Here is a 22,385-nt window from a genome sequence, read left to right on the forward strand (position 1 = left end):
CCGGCGTTTCGCTCAACGATGCTCTGCTGGTGGGATCGATTGTACAGGAGGACTTGCGATCGATTATGCTTCGGAGTCGCGTAAGGCAAATCATGCTGGTAGCCGATGTGGAGAAGATGTTTCGGCAAATATCCATAGTACAAGCGGACAGGCCGCTACAATGCACACTGTGGCGTTTCAATCCGGTAGACAAGGTGGACGTGTATGAGCTGGATACTGTCACGTACGGGACGAAGCCTGCACCGTTTCTGGCAACGCGTACGTTAAATCAGCTGGCGATTGAGGAAGGAGAACAGTTTCCAATGGCTGCTAAGGCGATCAAGGAGGATACATATATGGATGATGTTATCACAGGAGCGGATACGGAAGCAGCTGCACAAAAATTATGCGAGCAACTTATCGAGATGACATCAAGGGGAGGTTTCGAACTTCAGAAATGGGTATCAAATATTTAGGATGTATTGGATAGTGTTTCTGAGGATTGTTTAGCGATTCGAGTATCGGAAGGGATCAACTTTGACCCTGATCCGACTGTCAAAGCTCTGGGCTTAACGTGGATGCCAATCACTGATCAGCTAAGATTTCAGTTCTCTATCCCGGATTGGAATTCAACCCATCAGCCAACAAAACGGCAGGTTCTGTCCATAATCGCCAGTTTATTCGATCCTTTGGGACTACTAGGTGCTGTAATAACTACAGCCAAGATCATTATGCAGCTTTTGTGGAGGATCCGGGACGAAGCTGGCGAAACACTGGAGTGGGACCAGACACTACCTCAGACGGTGGGTGAGCTGTGGAGGAAATACTATTAAAAGTTGCATTTGTTCAACAATATTCGTATAGATCGTTGTGTCATGATCCCGGAAGCAGTTTTGGTTGAGCTTCATTGCTTTTCCGACGCTTCAAATAAGGCATTCGGTGGATGTGTCTACTTACGTAGTCAAGATTCGGAAGGGAAACTTCAAGTTCGGCTGTTGTCCTCCAAATCCAAGGTGGCGCCTCTAAAGACGCAGTCAATCCCCAGGTTGGAGCTATGCGGTGCTCTACTGACAGCGCAGCTATATGAGAAGGTTCGAGATTCCATTAGAGTTCCCGTTGAATGTTACTTTTGGACTGATTCGACGTGCGTTCTACGATGGATACAAGCCCCTTCCAATGTCTGGAACACTTTTGTAGCGAACCGGGTCGCCAAAATCCAAGAAATTGCAGAATATTCGCAGTGGCGTCATGTATCAGGCAAACAAAATCCGGCGGACCTTATCTCCAGAGGAATTTCACCAAAAGACATCGTTAATAACTCCTTCTGGTGGGAGGGTCCAGATTGGTTGAAGGAAACATCAAACTGCTGGCCTGTTTCCTCAATCAGAATGTCATCAGAAGAAGCCGACGAAGAAAGACGACGAACAGCGGTTTGCACGGCTTCAGTGAACGGTGGATTCAATGAGTGGTATTTGGAAAGGTTTTCATCATATTCCGATCTCATCCGGAAAACAGCAATATGGCTGCGGTTTATGCAGCTGCTGAGGACAGAATCGCAAAACAGGAAACCTATGGAGTTTCTGTCAACTGAGGATCTTAGAAGGGCAGAATTTACCATCGTGCGGCGTGTACAACAAGAGATTTTCGCTGATGAGTGGAAGGCTCTCTCTAAAGGGGAGACTGTGTCGAGGAAATCTCCACTCCGGTGGTTCAACCCATATATTTCGGACGATCAAGTTATCCGAATTGGCGGACGGCTAGGTCATTCCGCAGAGCGCGAAGTCACGAAGCATCCTATGGTTCTCCCTGCTCGACATAAGTTAACGCGAATGATCTTGGAACATTATCACCTACAACTCTTACATGCAGGACCGCAACTGTTGCTCGGAGTTGTTCGCCTACGTTTTTGGCCATTGGGTGGACGCAGCGTAGTACGGAACATAGTGCACAAATGTGTGAAATGCTTTCGTGCAAAACCTTCAGCGATTCAGCAGTTCATGGGAGAGCTTCCTGCACCGAGAGTTACGGTTTCTCGGCCCTTTTCGCATACTGGAGTAGACTATTTTGGTCCGTTTTTGATCAGACCCGCTCCTCGACGACCTGTAGTGAAGATGTACGCGTCAATTTTTATTTGTCTCTGTACAAAAGCGGTTCACATAGAGCTAGTGTCAGATTTAAATTCAGACCGATTTCTTCAAGCTCTACGACTTTTTGTAGCAAGGCGAGGCTAGAAATAGAATGCAAGACTTCTTAAGGTTGCTGAGAGATACGGATCATCGAAAAAGGGTCACGAAAGAATGCGCTGAAATCGGAATCAATTGGCATTTCAATCCACCCAGTGCACCACATTTCGGGGGACTTTGGGAGTCAGCTGTCCGTTCGGCAAAGAGCCATTTGGTTAAGGTTGTTGGAGAAACACCACTATCACCTGAGGATTTCAACACACTCCTAATTCAAGTTGAAGGCTGTCTTAATTCGAGACCATTAACACCGATGTCTGATGATCATATTGACCTAGAGCCATTGACACCAGGACATTTTCTAGTTGGCTCCTCCTTGCAATCCTTTCCTGAACCTAATCTAGAAGACATCCCTTTAAATCGTTTATCGCATTACCAGCTAATGCAGCGAATGCTTCAGGATTTCTGGAAGAGGTGGCGCAGGGAGTATTTGTGCCAGCTGCAGGGAAGAAGCAAACGCTGGAAACCAGCAATCAACGTTGAAGTGGGTAAACTAGTTGTTATACGAGATGAAAATCTGCCTCCGATGAAGTGGAGGATGGGTCGGATTGTACAACTGCATCCCGGGGATGACGGAATAGTTCGAGTAGTTACACTGAAAACTGCCACCGGTTTAATGAAACGGGCAGTTGAGAGGCTTTGTTTATTGCCTACACCCGATGATGATCAGCAGCTTATGTCGAAACAATAGTCAGCATATACCCAACCTTCCTTACTTCCTTTCCCGACAGAAGAGGATTCTTTTATTTTCAGAAATGAGTTATTTCTGGGTGGGTGAGAATGTCTGCGACAGACCCTTGCCCCCGTTGACTCCAACCCTGTATCTATGTTCGAATACTGCAGCTGACCTACAAAACAAGATGCAACAAACATCCATTGCCTCGACCCAATATCGGCAGCAGCGATCGAGATGCTAGATAGCATGGTCAGACAGTAGCAGTATCAGAGGGATAGATGATGAGAGAATCGGGAGAGTTCAGAGCAGATAGAGCATCGCAAGATATCCATGTACCGTAAAACGGGGTAACTTTGATAGTTTTTTCGAAGAAAACTTGAATATTTATGCAAGCTGTTTCAAAGAATAATAATTTATATTTTTAAAACAAGTACTGGCATCCTAGCTATCGATTGCAGTCGATAGATTTCCAAAAGATTTATTTTGAATGGATATATAATTTTTCATATAATCGAAAGTTGGTTTTCTGTTTTGGGGTAACTTTGATAACGGAGTAAGAATCGAACAAAATTGAATGAATAACGTACATTTGTAGGGCATTGCATACCTCTAGGCGTTTAACGTTATATGGAAATTTCTGACTTTGATTACAAAAATGATCCCAGTTTGTGAAAATGCTATTCGCTAAGAGATTTGAGACCGTATTCAAGTTCTATGATAACAAGGCTGTCAAAGATAAGTGGCCAACTATTCAAAACTACATCAAATAGTGATCGTAGAACAGATTGTTTGTAAGCGTTTCGAAAATACTAAAATTGTGTCAATTTTTAATATTCGTATAAAAAGCCTCAAATGCACTTGATTCCAATGAAAATAGCTTTGACATAAAGTGTCATACTAATACTCTTTACTTTTGCATTCGTTTTGCTTAACTGATTAACAGAAACTTCGTTATTTCGTTTAATATGTTGTGGGTCTCGCACTATCAAAGTTACCCGCATTATCAAAGTTACCCCGTTTTACGGTATATCATTTATTAGGAGTTTGTGGAGATTTACTCTAACAGAAGCTGAGAGATTTGTCTTCTCAATCCGAATTTTTAAAACATCGCATTGAGCGATCGGGTAGAGGACCACCAGTATCCAGTAATTTTAGTTTAGTTACCTACAACCACCATACGAGCATGGAGCCCGCGCGCGCAATTTCGTCTTCTTTTAATCTGAGAAGAGAGAGAAATGTTAGAATTTAAGGAATAAATGTCGATTGAATGTTATTTAATGTAGTGTTGTTAAGTGCCAAATAAACGTTTAGATGTGTAGTGATGCCTTGTAATCGCGTGTGTTGAATAATAGCTGTTAAAAATCCAAGAAAACTCCAACAATTTGTGTCCCGATTGGATTGCCCTTCATTCGCCCTCTGGTCTGGATTTATTGCCGAGTGTTGGAGAGCTATTCGGAGGTGGCGATCGAAGTTGCAAGGAAGGTACTTAGTTCCCCAACAATGACGTCCATCGTTTTTCGGGATTTCTAAACCCCCCTCTGACCTATGTCACGCTTTTTCCAATACCTAATACATGCACTGTCACACTTTCATAGACCCCCTCCCTCCCTCGTATGATGGACGTCATTTTTGGATGACTTCTAATGGATTGACGGCTCGGTCATTTCCAACGTACTTTTAAAGTACTACTTTAATACACAGGTACAGGATTCCCGAAAATTGGTTCCTCAACAGTTACGTTGATAATACTGAGCACAATACACGGTGGAAAACTAAACGCGTATATCAAGAGCAGCACCAGATGCATAAGGATTTTAATATTTTGAAACAAGATGAATACACCAGACTTCAGTGGGCTAGTCACTTAGTGTGAAGCTGTAAATAAATAGTATTAAGCATTGTATGATTCACTTATATCCAACATATCATGAACATTAAATTGAAATTTATTTTTTTATTTCATTTCCTAGTTGAATGGAAGCTTTATAGTTTAAGCCAAGTGGTTGTAAATATCTTTAATTATGACAATACTTGTTATATTCAAAGTTATATACTAGTTGACAACATTTTGGCGAACTTTTCGAGCTTTTTTGTAGGTTTTTCGGTGATATTGTGAAATTTCATTAAGACTAAAACTGCAAATCAATATTTCTCGAGATTCCGGCTAGGGGTATATTTAAAAATTGGCCCGGAGGTGCAGAATGACCTTAGAAATTGAGCCATGTACTCGATTTTTGACATTTTTTTTCTCACAATTTCGGTCTATTGGCACAAGTCAAGTCAATGAGAACAGAGACACAGTTTTTTTTAATAGGGTCCTAAAATGTTTTATGAAATCTTGTTTTTATTTAATAAATCGAAAGAACATGTTACTGCAGCTACTTTAGCAATTTTTCCCGCTCAAATGACGGCTATATCATATTTAAACTTTAATTAAAAAATTGGGTCCATAAATGAACCTTGACACTTTTGATCATGTTTGACGTTCGCTTTGTCGACAAATACACCAAACGGCTTTTAGTTTCAACACTGGGGTTGTTCCTTTCTGACATTTAGGAGGGAACACGGAATACACCCGAAATTTGAGGTTAAGCCAAGGGGTGTGACAAAATCTATTGAAACCATAAAAAAAATTGTTTTTTGGGCTTAGACAAACGAAAAACATTATAAAATTGAGTGAACATGTGTTTTTGTCCTAAACTTAAGCGTTCGGCACTAATATTGGGACAGGGCTTTTGGAACCTCTATTTAGCCTTCTTCTGGAGTACTTTGACATTTTGTATTGCTTATATCTTTCGTATTAGCAAACATTCATGAACACTTTAGCACATGTTTTGCGCACGAGTATCTATTATTGAAAAAGCTCCTAAGCTTTGACACACAATGCCATGTTCGCACCAATCTCATCGAATGAATCTTATCACTCATATCAAATTAACGGAAAATGTTTGGTTTTCACCATCTTCACGTGTTTCTAAACCGCATTCGTTCCAGCGAACGTCGTACAGTCCATTAGCATTCGATGTCACCCTCGGGACTGGCTTTGGCCATTTCAGGCCTTCTGTGCACGCCCATACTGGCTGTCATCTCACCAAAAGTGCAAAACTACACCCTCACCGCCATCGAGTACCTGTCAGAGCTCCACATCGATCGATTTGAGTGCATATTCTGCGACGTCAGCGGAGGAACTCATTTCGATTATGATTTCCAAGAGTTGATTCAATCACCTAGGCTGGATTCCATCGCCAAGTACGTGATCAATGATTCCAGCTTGTTGAGTCATAGGGCGGGGCTTCCGTGGTTCCCGGCACTGGTGGTGTTCAACGTGCATGCCGAGAAGGTTTATTTTAACACCGACCAGTTTGAAATCAATCCTCATACGAGGATATTGATACTTTTTGAGCTGGATAGTATGTATTCGGTGGTAGTGACGCTGAGAGCTTTTTTCTTGGGTACTCATTTCACACGGATGATTTGCCTTGAGTCGACCGATATGGTTTTCATACGAGTTGGATTCAACGGCACGTTCGATAGCTTCTTGGGCTATCTGGAACCTAGCGAATTGTTCAAGAATATACTGTATGACATGGGTGGCAGAACCATTGGATATAGCGGCAGTGCTCGGGTTTCGCCTAAGCATATGAATTGGATGAAAGAAACTGCTTGGTATCTCAATGCAACACCGATATATTTAAGAGCTCCTTGTGATCAGAGGCTGGGAGTCACCGCTGATTGTTATCCAAAGTTTTATTCGTCAAAGGCAGTTGTCATTTCATTGGATTGTATTTCGCTATCTTCGATATCACCCCAGATGCATCGGTCGTTATTTGATGTTGTACCCGAAACAAATGTATTTGCTATTCCTTTGTCGAGAGCTATCAATGTTTTGGAGATGTTTTTTTGGCCATTTTCATCAGCCGCATGGATTGTACTAGGACTGATTGCCATCTCCCTTGAGTTACTGAATATGCTATATCCCAGTCTATTCAGCAATGATCCAACTCTACTCGTCATTTGTGGTTTCGAACGCCACAGTTTACACACCGCTGATGTTAAAGAGAAGCTGCTTTTCCTTTCATTGATCATATTTTTCTTCCTCATGACAAACGCCTATGAAACAAGAATAATTTCCTTCATGATCGAGAAACCATCAATACATAAAATTAGAACACTACAGGAGCTGATCGAGTCGGGGTTGCGGCTGGCAGCGGAAAAAGTCTCGAAGATTGCACTTTTCAATGACCCACGATTCAGCGGGATGCTGCTGGACATATCGAACCACTCTGTGGACAACTTGGATGGCATAAATGCGTTCTACGGACCATCGTCCTACATGGAGGATCGCATTCGGATGCCAGTTAATTACGACTACAAAAGACGTCGACCGGCTTACTACATACTGGATGAAACGAACGGAATGGCCGTTTGCCTCTACTGGCTGCCCTTGTATGATTCGTTGATGGAAATGTTCTACTACACGGAGCGGATCTTCTTCGAAGCTGGACTGCTGACAAAGTGGACTAGGGATGATAGTAGAAATTTTTCGTCGTATCAGGTGCGGTTGTTGCGGAGAAGAGATTTGAATTTTGCGGATTTTCAGGACAGGCTTGGGTTTGATGACATGCTGCCAGCTTGGATTGCGATTGGAGTGGGACTAGTTGCAGGTTGGCTGGTGTTTGTTGGCGAGTTGATACTGTTTCGATGTTTTTCGATGTATGACAAAACCAAAGATGTAGGGTCTAAAGTATGGGTTTTATGAATCTTCTGAACACCCAATAATAAAACTATTCAGAACAAAAAACAAATAGCAATCCAGAACGTTTTTATCGTGTTGATTTGAATTTCCCGGACTCTTCGAATCCCAGACATCGGCCTTAATTCATCCAAAAATACATATTTCGTCATTTTTTTTTCTGAATGTCGAGTGTAGAAGACGTCATAATGATGAAACCCATGCGAAAAAAGTTGGAATTTGGTTGAACTATTTTGTAGAACCTTCGCACATTGTTCTTGTCCTGAGCAATCACTTGCTCTACCTTCTCGTTCTATTTACGGCTTCTTTGTTAAGCTCTTACTTTTAAGAAGTTTTACACCACCTTCTGAGTATAGGATTTGCCGTAGAGTTGAGTGTGCTAGTGATTCTTTCTTCGTCGCCACACACCGTTATCCTGTTCATCGTCGAAGATGGTCCCAAAAACCTGGCGCTTGAAAACCCACGGCCCTCGTTTTGTTCCCGTAGAAGACTACCATACTAATCTAAAAATTGAACATTTCTTTCATCTTTTGTGGTGGTCACATGACTTGCGAAGCATGTCCTTTGCGGTCTATGAAGACTACAAGGGGTACCCCATGGTGGAATTCCGATCTGATTAGACTCAGGAAGCAATATCCACATGGTGGGATTCGTACCCAGGACTCTTGTATGCTAGACGAGCGCTTTACCAACTAAGCTACCGGGCCACTTGGTGACCCAACAACTCAGAAAACTAGTTTCGAATTCATTCCCACAGCATATTTGGTAAACCATAAACCCATAATTTATCCATCTATACCACGCGTAATGAGTTAATTAATTTAATAACCATGCGGATTGGATTGCCGATCATCTCAATATATGTGCCAATTAACCCGTAGGCTACGGGGCTGACTCACAAAATCCAAATTTCTCGTATTTTTTAATGATTTTTTGCGAATTGTTTCACTATTAGTTGTAGTTTCATGAGTGATGTGAAGGTATAGCTCGGTAGTATTGTGGACAAAGCTATTTAAGAATAGTAAAAATCACAAAAACTGCCTTTTAGAACTCATTTATCATGTGGAGACGAAATGTTTTCATACAAAATGTGAACAGACCCGCTACAGTCCAAACTAACCTAATTCTCTTGAAATTTTCTCGTTCCTATCCATTAAGCTTCATATGGCTCAAATAGTGTACTGCTAGGAATATTGTTAATCTCAAGGTTTTCAGAATATACTGAAGTTGTGGGCATGAACTTCAATACGCAACTTAACTTATTATTCAAATAAAATGTTTTTAACATATCCATACTTGATCACAAATCTCCGTCATAGTTAAAAATAATTGTTCCCAAACGTATTGGTGAATGAAAAACTTGATCCAAAAATACACAAGATAAGTAGCTTTAGAAACGGGAAAGATGGCTCCGTAATTGTGAAGTGTGCAACAGGATATAATGTTGATCTTGTGAAAAATGGCATGCAAAACGATCTGGGTGAAAACTACAGCGCTGTTGTCCCAACATCGGTGCCAAGATTGAAAGTGTTGGGTATGAGCTATAAATTTTCCTCCGATGTCATCAATGACTATTTAAAAAGTCATAATGTAGATATCGCGATTAATGATGTGAAAGTATTAAATGTTTATGAAAATCCACGCTTCCGATACAAGCAATACAATGCCGTAATCGAAGTAGATGTTGATACGTATAGCTGTCTCTTAATCAGGGCTGTCCATTTTCAATTCATTGAAAGCATTTTCAGTCCCCAGGTATCAGAAGGCCGGCTCCAGAGGCACGTTCCCCGCCATTTGGGAGATTTGTGCCATCGCCATATTTGAGCCTATTTCATCATCTACCCGATGGGAGAGGAAAGGGAAGGGAAAGATGGGAGGAAATAGGAGTGGGGTCCCTTGAAGAGGGAAGATCGCATAAACGAATTGAGAGCATGTAGCTCCATACCACAATGGGTTCGAACAGCGCCCTAAAAAGGGCACTGCAAAACGCATGAGCGTAAAGAGAGCCTATAGCTCATTACCACAGCGGGTTAAGAATAACAGAATGTCCTGAAGATTCAGGCTTCTGAATTCAGTTTCACTAAATAAGTGTTTACCAAGTAATTGGAATCGCATTTGCGCAAAAACTGGACAGTTGCATATCAGGTGATACGAAGTTCCATAATCGGAGTCACAACTATCACACACAAATGAGTCAACACGCTGAATATTTGCCATGTGATAGTTGAGCCGGCAGTGGCCTGTCAACGCTCTGACCAAGAGACTGCAATTCTGCTTTGACAGATTTGTTAAATACTTCGCCACCCTTGGAGATGGCTCAGTAATGTACAATTTTGTTTGACGACACGACTCCAAACTATTCCAATATTGCTTGTGCTGAGTTGCCGCCCAAGAATTAATCTGAAGCTTCACCCAGCACTTCGAAATTGGAATAGCCGCCTCAGGGCCAATGAAGTCATGCGATGCTCCATCGCGAGCTAGCTCATCAGCCAATTCATTTCCAGCGATGGAAGAATGGCCAGGTACCCATACAAGGTTTACAGAGTTGACTGAATTCAGTTCCTCAATTTGAGTTCGACATGCGATAACAAGCTTCGACCTTGAGTTGGCCGAAGCAAGAGCTTTTATAGCAGCCTGACTATCTGACATACTTTACAAACAGCCAGACGTTTACTTCTCCTGTGAAGGGAGTTGTGTAGAAAATTTCCTATAAGCAAAGTGACAAGCAATTGTGAGATCACTCGAAGCAAGGACAATTGTGTCCCAACTCACCGGAAGTGGAAACATCCGAATCACTAGGATTTCCAATGGACGGAGAGAATCCATGGAATTTGGTCACAACCAATTCCCAGTGTATGTAGCGATGATCAGATAATGATTCATTATATGACACATGCCAATTCGTCAACTTGTGACTGATTCTGTTCGAGCAGAGCATTATGTCTAACACTTCTTCTCTAGCAGATACCATGAAGATTGGGCGATTCCCCCAAATAAGTAATCCAAGATTTGAACTACTTAAGCACTTTATCAGAGAGCTTCTCAAATTGATAGCTGAGCTGCTCCAGATGATGTGATGAGTATCAGCATCACTGCCCACAATCAGCAGAAGGCCTCTTCATAGGCAATGAACGACAACTCGTTTGAAATCATCCATTGGGGATGGTTCATCATGTGGTAAATACACCACACAACGAAAGACGTTTTTCCTATTGAGGTCACCAACAGAAATATCAATTGTGACAGCACATACATCTCTGGTTGTTAACTCAGAAATGAGTGTAGCAACGATAGCGCTATTTACGAGCACGCATGCACGAGGCATGGCACGCGAGTTTGCCATTTCATGTTGCTGAAAGTAGCAAAAACTGGGTCCACAAGGTTACCTAGATAAAAGTTCACAAAAGTAAGGTTTTTGAACTAGCGCCATTTGAGCTGTAGCATTTGCATGAGTCTACAAAGATTGATCATTGCTGATTTTTTATGCTGAAGATTGGTCTAACAAAGCTATCCTAACCGTAGCCACTACCCAAACTAGGCAGGATTAAGCTTTTCGCCATCTCAGAACGAAAAAGACCAGCAGCGAAAAAAACAGATCGGTATCTCTTAAAAGTCGCCAAAGGCGAAAAGCACAGAACACACTGTGTAATACGCATAATGCGAAACCATATAGGTGAAAATTTAAACTAAGTTACAATGTATTAATAAGTTAGTTATTAAGCCTCAGGCTTGAGACTGAAGAAGGGCAGCCGATTATCTCGGAGAAACACAAGGTCACCTGCACCATTGCTCCGGGTAGCACAGGAAGGGCATAATACTGTAGAGGGCGCCCTGGTACTCCACAGGCTCCGTTTGCAGTTAGGTTTTATTTAGACCCCCCTAACCATTCATTCTTAGGCACGGTAAGCTTAAAGCCGCATGAATTAGGGGTCACCTGTTAGGTGGACTTTTACCACCGGAACAGGCAGTCCGTAGTGTTAATTCTTAGCCAATTGAAACAACCGCTACCGACACTACGCGGCTATCTAGGCTGATCGGGAAAAGGAAGTTAACATTGATGATTAACTCCTGACGTGCCCAAACAGCCGTTAAGCCCAACATCGGTGCCAAGATTGAAAGTGTTGGGTATGAGCTATAAATTTTCCTCCGATGTCATCAATGACTATTTAAAAAGTCATAATGTAGATATCGCGATTAATGATGTGAAAGTACTAAATGTTTATGAAAATCCACGCTTCCGATACAAGCAATACAAAGCCGTAATCGAAGTAGATGTTGATAAGTATAGCTGTCTCTTAACCAGGGCTGTCCATTTTCAATTCATTGAAAGCATTTTCAGTCCCCAACTGACTGACTCAAGCTTCTCTTTCGATTGAAACTCTACTGTTTCGTTTCAATCCGACAAACATTTCCTTTCATCGCAGCAAGCGTAGTCTTTCATTTCTTTCGTGCTGTCGGTGCGTCGCGCGTCATATATCAGTGCCTCACCGCAGCGAGCTGATCTTTCAATCGGTAGTCTCTAACTGAAGGAGCTGATTAATTCAAATGAACGACGTGGTGGCCCGCATACTTTCTCTATCTTAATTTATTACCTAACAAGTTATATACATTACTATTGCAAAACATAGGTAAAATCCAATTTGGAACATTTTGATAGATTTCAATGAAATCAAATGAAACGAAGTTCTTACTCTTTCATTTCACCTTTCTTGTTCGCTGCTTTCAATCAGGTAACGAAACGAATGAGTGGTGAAAGAAGAACGAAGCGACGCAGTTACTCGTCACCATCGAGACGACGCAACCAAGCCTTCGTGTCTCACAAAATGCTTTCGAAAATGAACAGCCCTGCTCTTAACTGCCAAAAAAGTTAATGTAAAATTTGATCGGTGCCTTGTAGTTCCCGCGGTTAGTGTATTAAGATGCTTCGAATGTGGAGAATTCGGGCACATGAGTACAAAGTGCAACAACAGCACTGCGTGCTCTAAGTGCAGCGGAAGTCACAAAACATCGGAGTGTACGTCAACCGTATTGAAATGTGTAAATTGTACAAAAATGAATAATGAACGTAACATGAACTTGAATATTAATCATCCAGCTTTCAGTAAGAATGAATGTATGGCATATAAGAAGCTATTTGATCAGAAAAAAAGCAGCTTGCATTTCATTAAATAGCAAACAAGTTCCAGTAGTAATGTGAACCAATTAGACATTTTGTATTTTAATATTGCTGGATTATCTACAAACTACGTTGCATTACGTCAGATTGTAGAGGAAAAACGTCCATTTTTGGTACTTCTTGCGAAAACACATATTGTAGACATTGGCGCATTTAATCAGTATAATATTCCGGGTTACAATATTGCTGCTTGTTTGTCACATTCAAGACACACTGGCGGAGTTGCTATTTATGTCCAAGAATCAGTTCAATGCAAGCTTCAATCGAACGAGGCGCATGATGGTAATTGGTTCTTAGGCATTACGGTTGTACGTGGCATGAAGATGGGTAATTATGGTATTTTGTATCATTCTCCCAGTTCAAGCGACTAGCGTTTTATTGAAATTTTAGAAAACTAGTTTGAGACATTTATAGATCCTAGTAAACTCAACGTACTTGCTGGCGATTTTAATATCAATTGGAGTGATGCGAATTCGAATCATTTGTGGCGTTTGGCTGAGTATTTCAATTTAAAACAAAAAGTTACCGATTACACTCGAATTTCCCGGCACAATAGAACAATTATTGCTCATGTTTATTCTAATTTCGATACAGTAAACTCAGTCACATGTACAGATTTGAAAATAACCGATCATGAAACTTTAGTTATAAATATTGAAGATAACAGTAGTATTCGAGATAATCTTGTAAGAAAAAAGTGCTGGAGGAAATATTCAAAACAGGCGGTATCAAATCTTGTTGAAAGAAGTATGGGTTTGCATAATAGTGCGGGCAGTTTGAATCATAAAGCAGCTGTTTTAACGGAAATATTAAAAACCAGTACCAATAAGTTAGTTGAACAAAAGTTGGTATCTCTAGAAAACTCAAACAGCTGGTACAGTTTAGACCTACTTCGTCTTAAACGCAAGAGGGATAAACTGTACAAAAAGTTTTTAATGAGAAATAATGATAATAACTGGAGAAGGTACAAGTCAGCGCGAAATATATATTCACAAACGTTGAAAAAGACCCGCTGTGAATATATTCAGAGGAGAATCGATCAGCATAAGAACAAAAGCAAGGAGTTATGGAAAATTTTAATGTCTTTATTGAAACCTAATAATTGTAATCCGCGATCCATAACTTTCGATGGCACATTAGAACAGTCAGAACAAGAAATTGCATGTAATTTTAACAAATATTTTGTCGATAGCGTTTCATCGATCAACCAATCTATTGAGTTGGTTGCTGAACCTGACGAAATCAAACAGCCGGTTAATAGTAGATGTAAACTTGAATGTTTTCACCCGATTACATTTGATGAATTAAGAAGTATATGTTTTTCTTTAGATAAAAAGGCTGGAGTAGATAATGTTAATGCTAGAGTTGTGCAAGATTGCTTTCATGTCATTGGACACAATCTGTTGGACCTTATAAATGAATCTTTGAGAACCGGGCACGTGCCACAGGTTTGGAAGGAATCTTTAGTGATTCCTATACAAAATGTTGCTGGAACGATTAGAGCCGAAAAGTTTCGTCCCATCAACATGTTGCACACATTAGAGAAAATTTTAGAACTTGTTGTTAAAGGCCAACTGATAAAATATTTGAATAATAATAACTTGCTGATACCAGAGCAATCGAGATATCGAGAAGGACATTCTTGTGAAACCGCATTGAACTTGGTTTTAGCCAAATGGAAAGAAAAAAAGGAGTGTAAAGAAACTATCATTGCTGTATTTCTGGATCTGAAACGCGCCTTCGAGACGATTTCTAGGCCCTTATTGTTGAAAAAAATCGAGCGCTTTGGAATTTCGGGTTCTGCATACAAATGGTTCGAAAGCTATTTGTGTGGAAGAACTCAACGGACTGTTTTTAATAATTCGGTTTCCAGTCCCGTGGAAAGTAATCTTGGTGTTCCACAGGGAAGTGTATTAGGGCCCATTTCATTTATTATGTACATTAATGACATGAGATGCGTGTTACGATTTTGTGATATTAACTTGTTTGCGGATGACACCGTGTTATTCATTGCAGCTAAAAATTTAGAACAAGCTGTTTCAAACTTGAATGAAGATTTGCGTTATTTAAGTAGATGGTTGAAGTTTAAACAACTGAAATTGAACATAAGTAAAACAAAATTCATGATCATTTCGCGGAGTCGTAATAATGAACAAGTCTCTGTTGAAATTGACAATGAGGCAATTGATCGCGTTCGAGAAATTAAATATCTTGGCGTGATTATTGATGATAAACTTAAATTTGCCACTCATATTAACAATAGGGGGATTCACTTAAAGCTGCGTAACTTGAGATTTTGCGTAATTGTAGCGAAGAAATATTTCAAATGAAATATTCCTCATCTGACTAAGTGCGATGTCAAAAGAGTAATCAATAATCTAGTTACCTACTGCATACGTATGTCATTTCAACGATTGTTGTTGTTTGAACGTTTGAACTTGAAAAAATGGAAAGGAATTAATGGAAAATGGATGGCTTCTGCGTAGATTTGGCTGCTGTTTCATTAATGCAATTTGTCTTTGATGTAATTGTAAAAGGTACATTTAAGAGATGAAAAATTGAGTGTCGCAAGATGAAGTGTTGTTAAGTTCTATAGTTGTTTTGCACAAAATTCAAGTAATTAAGTGCATGAAAACTTAAACTACATCTGATTAAAAAAAATGGGCTTCGATAACAATTGGGTAGCATGAATTGGGTCGAGCATTTATCAATTGAATAAGGAATACCGTTTTGTCTCAAACTCCGAACAGACTCATATTCCGAACACTCGGTTTTTGTATGGCGATTTGGTTGAAATGTTTCGCTGAAATATGTCACCAAATAACAAGGAAATGGCAGTCAATTGCAATTCAATTTTAACGTCCTCAATATAATTCATATCTCGGGAGTAATAATGATTCTCTAGTTTCAGACCAGAAGAACAAGCTTAAGTAAATTTATTTGTGAAATTATAAATTTGAATACGATTTATTCGTGCTGTTCGGAATTTGAATCAAGGTGTTCGGAATATGAGACAGAACGAACACAGTGTTCGGCATTTGAATCAAAATGTTGTTCCATACCTGAACGTAAAAACAATATTAAAACTAATTAAATCAACATTATTATCGTTACACCCAACAGCTATCGCAACGCAATCACCGCCGTCAGTTGCATCAATCTCTTCTCCCCTGGGGCCACCTCCTACAAAGACCATCCAAATTACTGGCAAAATTTATTCTCATGGTTGCTCTCCAGGCATTTCAGACCATTTCAGGCATTTTCGGATTACCTAGTGATCGACATTTTCACTCGTGAATCTCCTGAATCTCAACCCATTTTTTGCTGACTTCATTTTCCAAATTGGAAAAATATTTGTTTGTTATTTACATGACGACAGTTGTTACGATAAACAACGCCTTCCTAGATTGGAAAACTAACGAATTTCAACAATTTGAAATGTTTCCTTCACAGTTTACGCAATTACGTGAAAGATTCTAGTTACTCAGTTTATCACGATATACGCGAGGGTTTACGCCGTTAAGTAAATACCCTTAATGTCATCAAGAAAATAGCGAAGAAGTACGGTATTCTTTGTCGATTAAAAAACGAATTAACCATTGCTAGGGGGTCATGCACAAATTACGTCACGCTCCAAGGGGGGGAGGAGGTCAAGCCAAGCGTGACAATCCTTACAAAATTTTCGGAGGACTCATACAAAACGTGTGACAAAGGGGGGGGGGGGGGTCGAAAAAGTTGAAATTTAGCGTGACATAATTTGTGTACCATCCCTAGTAAAATATTGTTGTACAAATCAATCATCTCTCCTCACTTGGATTTTTGCCCTTCCATTTTGTTTTTGGCTAATGAAACACAAATATCGAGAGTGCAGCGCTTGCAAAATAAAATTATGCGCTTGATTTTAAGATGTGATAGACTCACTTCCTCACTTTTTTTGTTAGACGCTCTACAATGGCTGTCAGTGAAGCAAAGAATTGTTTATTTGTCAATGGTGTTCGTTTTTAAAGTAGTCAACGGTTTGCTGCCTCGATATTTGTGTGACAGAATTGAAAGAGGAAGTGACATTCATTGATATAACACAAGAAACGCGGACGAAATCAGAACACCCAATTTTCTGCATGGTGCTTCACAAAACTCATTATACTACAAAGGAATAAATGTTTTCAATTCTATGCCAATACATATAAAGCGTGCAACGACTCTGTCACAGTTCAAGAGACTATGAATTTCACACGTAAAAGCTGTATTTTGAGCAGCCAAATGGAAATTTTTTAATAATGACTAATTTTGTATCTGGACGATGTTTTACAAACAGATTATTTGATTGCATAATTTATTTGTTTTATTTCATTAGAGTATAGACAAACTATTATGTTCACCCTGATGATGATGATGGATTTTTATATTGTTGACGTAGCTTTAGCTTAAAACCTATTTTTTTGTGAAGTCTACAAAAGTTTGAGTCTCGCGCGCGGTATACAGGTATAAATGACTATTTTATGATTTGTAAACAAAATTGGACAATTTCACTGTTGAAGGATTCTTTGGATTATTAGTAGGCTCGCTGGTTAAATGTCGGAAAATTCTTGAAAATGCGAATGTTGTCGATAGTTTTGAAATCGTCTTGCGGAGTTTTCAATCCTGACAAGGTTTTGGATTTTGTTGGAATTTCATGATCACTGGTTATCCTTATGAACATCTGTGGTTAAGATCAATGGTGTTTACAAAATTTCTTTGTTGCTGTATAGTATGAAAATTTCTATGTTACTTATATCTGTAAAAAAATAATCAGACCGTTTCGTTTTGCAATATCTGATTAAATTGATCATAATAATTATCTTAAAGATAGGGTAGGTGTACCAGTTATGGCCATAGTGGTTCCCTATTTCGCCATACGTGATATCTTGCATGCTTTTACATTTTGAAAAATCTTTTGTGTTTTAGCAGTAAAATTAAGGATAAATCTTGATGTTAAAACATTCAAAAAGATTAAAAATGTAAAAGTTATCCAAATTTTGCATATGGCCAAATATGGAACCACTATGGCCATAACTGGTACACTTTCCCTATATCGTCTAGCTCAAACTTTTGTAGGGGTATGTGGCGGGACCATCATCATTATCATCATTGGTTGTACTATGAATTTTAAATTAGTTTTATTGTTTTCCTCTGACACTACTTACTTTGAAAAATCATAACTTAAGAACGAAGCATCGTAGAAACAAAGTTTTTTATGAAAATGAAAGCAAATTTTCTCAGAAAAAAAAAATATTAACTGGAAAAAGTTTCCCACAAAATTTTCCATCATTGAGAAAATTCGTGAAGAAAAGCCGAAAAAACTATGCTCCAACTCGTAGAAAATTTTCAAAAACATATTTTTGAGAAGATAATTTCATAAGCTGTAATCGCTGAAATTATTGAAATGTTTTTTCTTTCGTTTTTGAGTTATGGCCAATTTTGTAAGAAATGTGCATATGTGCCATTTTGAGTCTTTTCTTTGAAAAATCATAACTCAAGAAAGGAGCATCGTAGAAACAAAGTTTTTAATGGAAATGAAAGCAAATTATCTCAGGAATAAAAAAATATTAACTGAAAACAGTTCTCCACAAAATTTTCCCCCGTTGAGAAAATTCGTAAAGAAAAGCCGGAAAAACTATGTTCCAGTTAGTGGAAAACTTTCAAAAATATATATTTATTTTTATTTTTATTTAATGTGCTTCAATGTTCACAAGGAACTCATTTACAAGTCATCATTTACTCATTTTTGTGTGATATACAAACAGGGAGGTTGAGCCATCATTCTTTAGATATTTCAGTGGCCACAATGAACCAGAGGGATTCCACGGAGGCATGCAAGTCGATTCTGATCGACCATTTCAAAAATATCTGAAACTTTGCACAGTTTTTCAGTTCCATCTAAATCGTCATTTTCCGATATCAAATCTTCAAGTTGGGTCACGACTAACTTTTCAAAAGGGTGTATGTGAAAATGGTTCAAAAATATTCAAAAAGCTGCACAGCAAAAACGGTTCGTTCGATTGTTAGACAACTAAAGAAACAAAGTTAGACAACTAAATAAAGATTCCAAAAAAAATACACACAGTAAAAAAATTTTTTTTTGCATTAAAAAGCATCATTTTTGTCACTAAAACTCAAATATCTCAAAACCCTATCGGAATACCAACGTAATTTTTTGAGGGAAAACGGTCCATTATTACTGCCGTTATACGCATAATTGTCCCATGTTACTTTTTGTCATTTTTTAGTTTTTGTAGTCAAAAAGTCTATTTTAACCTATATTATTATAAAACAATTCAAAAACATATACTTTGTTCGAACACTCTATGAAAAGCATACCAAGTCAATTTGTCCCACTGTTGAATTTCTACGCATAACTGTCTCGCTTCTGAATTTCTACGCATATCTGTCCCACTATGTATTTTCCAAAATCAGTTGCAAATAAAATACTTAATTTATAGGATTCATTGAGCTGTGTCAAATCGTTTTATATAATCTTTTTTCTTTGGCTTTACATCCCATGTGGAACACTGCCTGTTTCACACAATAGTGTTCTAAGACTCAATAATTAAGTTAGGCGAAATTTTCCCTAAATACAAATGCTTGAAACTTTTTGAAAATTGAATGTAATTGGATGCATCCAGAAGCATTCGACGGAAAATTTAATCTAGTTTCAGCAACTTGCTTGACCATGTATATTGGTTTGACATTTCTGGTTTTCTGAGTTCATGTCTTAATCACATTTTTTCTGTTGCTTGTATTTTTGTGCGGTGTGAAGTTGTATTCATGTTAACGATTTTTTTTAAACTACAACTAATTGAAAATTGAATGCCACATTATGGTTCGTTTGGGTGGTAAATACTGGCATGGCGTACCATTGTCAGGGGCGGCGGCTGATCATCGTCCGAGTGCCAGAGTAAAACTCTAAGCTAAACTGTGCTCTATGGTCCTCCAAACATTAGAGGGAATGGTCCTCCTGAAATCTAGGGGGTTTGTGTCAGGCTCTGCAAGCCTCAGCACAGGAACATTTACAATTGGAGGCTATGAACCACTATGGATCTGTTTTGTTCCTTCAGGTACACATGGTACCAATGGTACGCCACCAGCATTTACCAACCTGTATAACCATATTGATTCACATACCTATATACGGCTCCAATTTGCTACATGCCACACGAGTCTTCGTCTGAACCCTCAATATAGGCTTTACAATACACATTTTTTATTTTTGGTATTAAACTCTCGTCAAACTAACCATCAAGAGCAATGTGATTGGTCAAAATCGGTCTGCTACAATTAGTGGGACTCTTATGCGTAGAAATTCCCCCAAAACGTGGTATTTCTAGGCATAACCGTCCCACTTTGAATTTCATAGCAAAATTCAAATTCTTTCGCCAAAACCAATTCTTGACTATAAAAAACACCCATTGCCTCATATTATTATGAAGAAATTATTCAAAATTGTCACCACCAATACGGAGCATAAATGTGCGAAAATCTTTAATCGCGTTTTTCTTGGTTTCATATTTTGGAACATGGGACATTTATGCGTAAAACGGCAGATTAGCTATCTACCATAAAAATTTGGTGATGGTAAGCCAATAAACAAAAAAGTTATGACATTTCAAATATTTCACAAATTTGACACTTAGTGAAATTTTTTTTTTCATTGTTAATTTTTTTAGGACCGCAGGTTGTTGACGAATGTTTTGTTAAGGGTACCACATGAGGTTAACAAGTTGTTTTCATGATATTTTATTTAATTATTCATAACTATTATAGCATCTATTAGAAAATTAGACGCGATCCAGTGTTGTGATCTAAAGTCTTGATAGTGTCATATTTTTTATTGTACGTAACTGAAGAAAAATTCTCTCAATAGTGTTGAAACCTTTTGATAAAAGAAACCTATAAGAAATCTAATATTGAAGACAAAAGCTACAAAAAAAATTGTCTATTTAGGTACACGACTAGTTTACCTGCAAAAAATTTACCTCGTAGAGAACAAGGCGGGTCTATACCCAGGTGATCTAGTATACGTAAAGCAGGTCGGTTTTCTCGGCGCTGGTTTTCTCCACAAAGTTAAAATCTGATTACACCTGGGTATAGACCCGCCTTGGTAGAGAATAGACTTTGTTAATCATATTTGGGAGAAAGCGAGTAACTTCAACAACATCAAAAACATGATAGGTACATACCATGAACATACTCGCGAAAAAGCTAAAAATATACTACCACTATGGTTATAAAAGATTTAATTGTAAAATTTTTCTTCAGTCAAGCAAACGACACCAAACTAGTCAGTAAAAACTTAAAAGTGATTTTGTTTATTAAAATCTAACGAGCAACATGAGTCGTTTGCAGAAAAAAAGTGTTCGAAAGAGCTACGAAATCTTACCGAAAGCACCATAGATAAACTGAAAGCGGCTGGTTATGCTCCAATGTCTACATTGAATACAAATTTACGCATTTGTACGTCCTGCCGTTTAAACGTTGACAAACGGGCAATCTGTACATCATCGGTGGATCAGGTTGCAGGAAGTTCGAAAACAACAACAACTGAGGAATTACTAGATGCACCGACAACAACTGAGGAGTTACCAGAAGTACCAAGTGCAGATAGTCTTGCCACGGTACCATCAGCGACATCTGTTTCAACAAATCAATCAGAAGATGAGTGCATCCAGAAGGTCAACATCGAACGCTTCAACGAAGGGATAGCTGGAATAAAAGTGACTCCGATTAAATGGACGAAGATGGGTTACGTCAATTATCCCGAGAAAAAATACCGTGAAATCAAGAAACCTCTTCAAATAAGGACCTGAGGATGTGGAAAATACAGACTACGATGAGGTAATTATGAATATGAAGGAAAGGTTCTCGAATCTAGCCACGACAAGGAAAGAAAAATTATTGATTTAGTCGATGCTGCCAAGCTCGTGGTCTATTCAAGACGCCATTGATGAGTTCAAAACCAATAGAAATACAGCAAAAGAGGCAAAACAATTCAAAAATAACTGTCTTGCAACCAAAAATGCTAGGTCGAGTACTTCATTAACAGATGAGACAAAAGAAAAAATAATTCAATATTTTGAAGACGATGAAGTAAGTAGAGCTATGCCTGGCCAAAAAGATTATGTATCTGTAAAAAAAGATGGAAAGCGTCAAGCAATCCAAAAACGATTAATGATGACTACTTTGAAAGAAGCGTATACACGCTTCAAGGAAATTAACGAAAATATTAAGGTAGGTTTTTCCTCATTTGCAAGCCTTCGTCCAAGGCAATACAAGCTTCTATCCAATTCAGGAACACATAATGTTTGTGTGTGCACAACACACGAAAATATTAACCTAATCTTACATAGTTTGAAAAGAATCAATTTATCAAAGGATATTAAAATGTTAACTGGTAGTCTTTTGTGTGAAAATACAACATCAAATTGCTATCTACGATCTTGTTCGGATTGTCCAGATTCTTCATCATTGGAAAATATTTTATTCGCTGAGTTTGAAGAAAATTATATTGATCAGTTATCATTTGAG

General features: G+C 38.7%; 1 protein-coding gene across 7 annotated transcripts in view; it reads left to right on the forward strand.

The window, feature by feature from the left end:
- Positions 1–22,385, forward strand: part of LOC5577645 (rho GTPase-activating protein 7) — a 170,674-nt gene that overhangs the window by 19,271 nt on the left and 129,018 nt on the right. The window lies entirely within an intron of this gene.

Source organism: Aedes aegypti, chromosome 1, assembly GCF_002204515.2.
Source record: "Aedes aegypti strain LVP_AGWG chromosome 1, AaegL5.0 Primary Assembly, whole genome shotgun sequence".
Classification (NCBI taxonomy): Eukaryota; Metazoa; Arthropoda; class Insecta; order Diptera; family Culicidae; genus Aedes; species Aedes aegypti.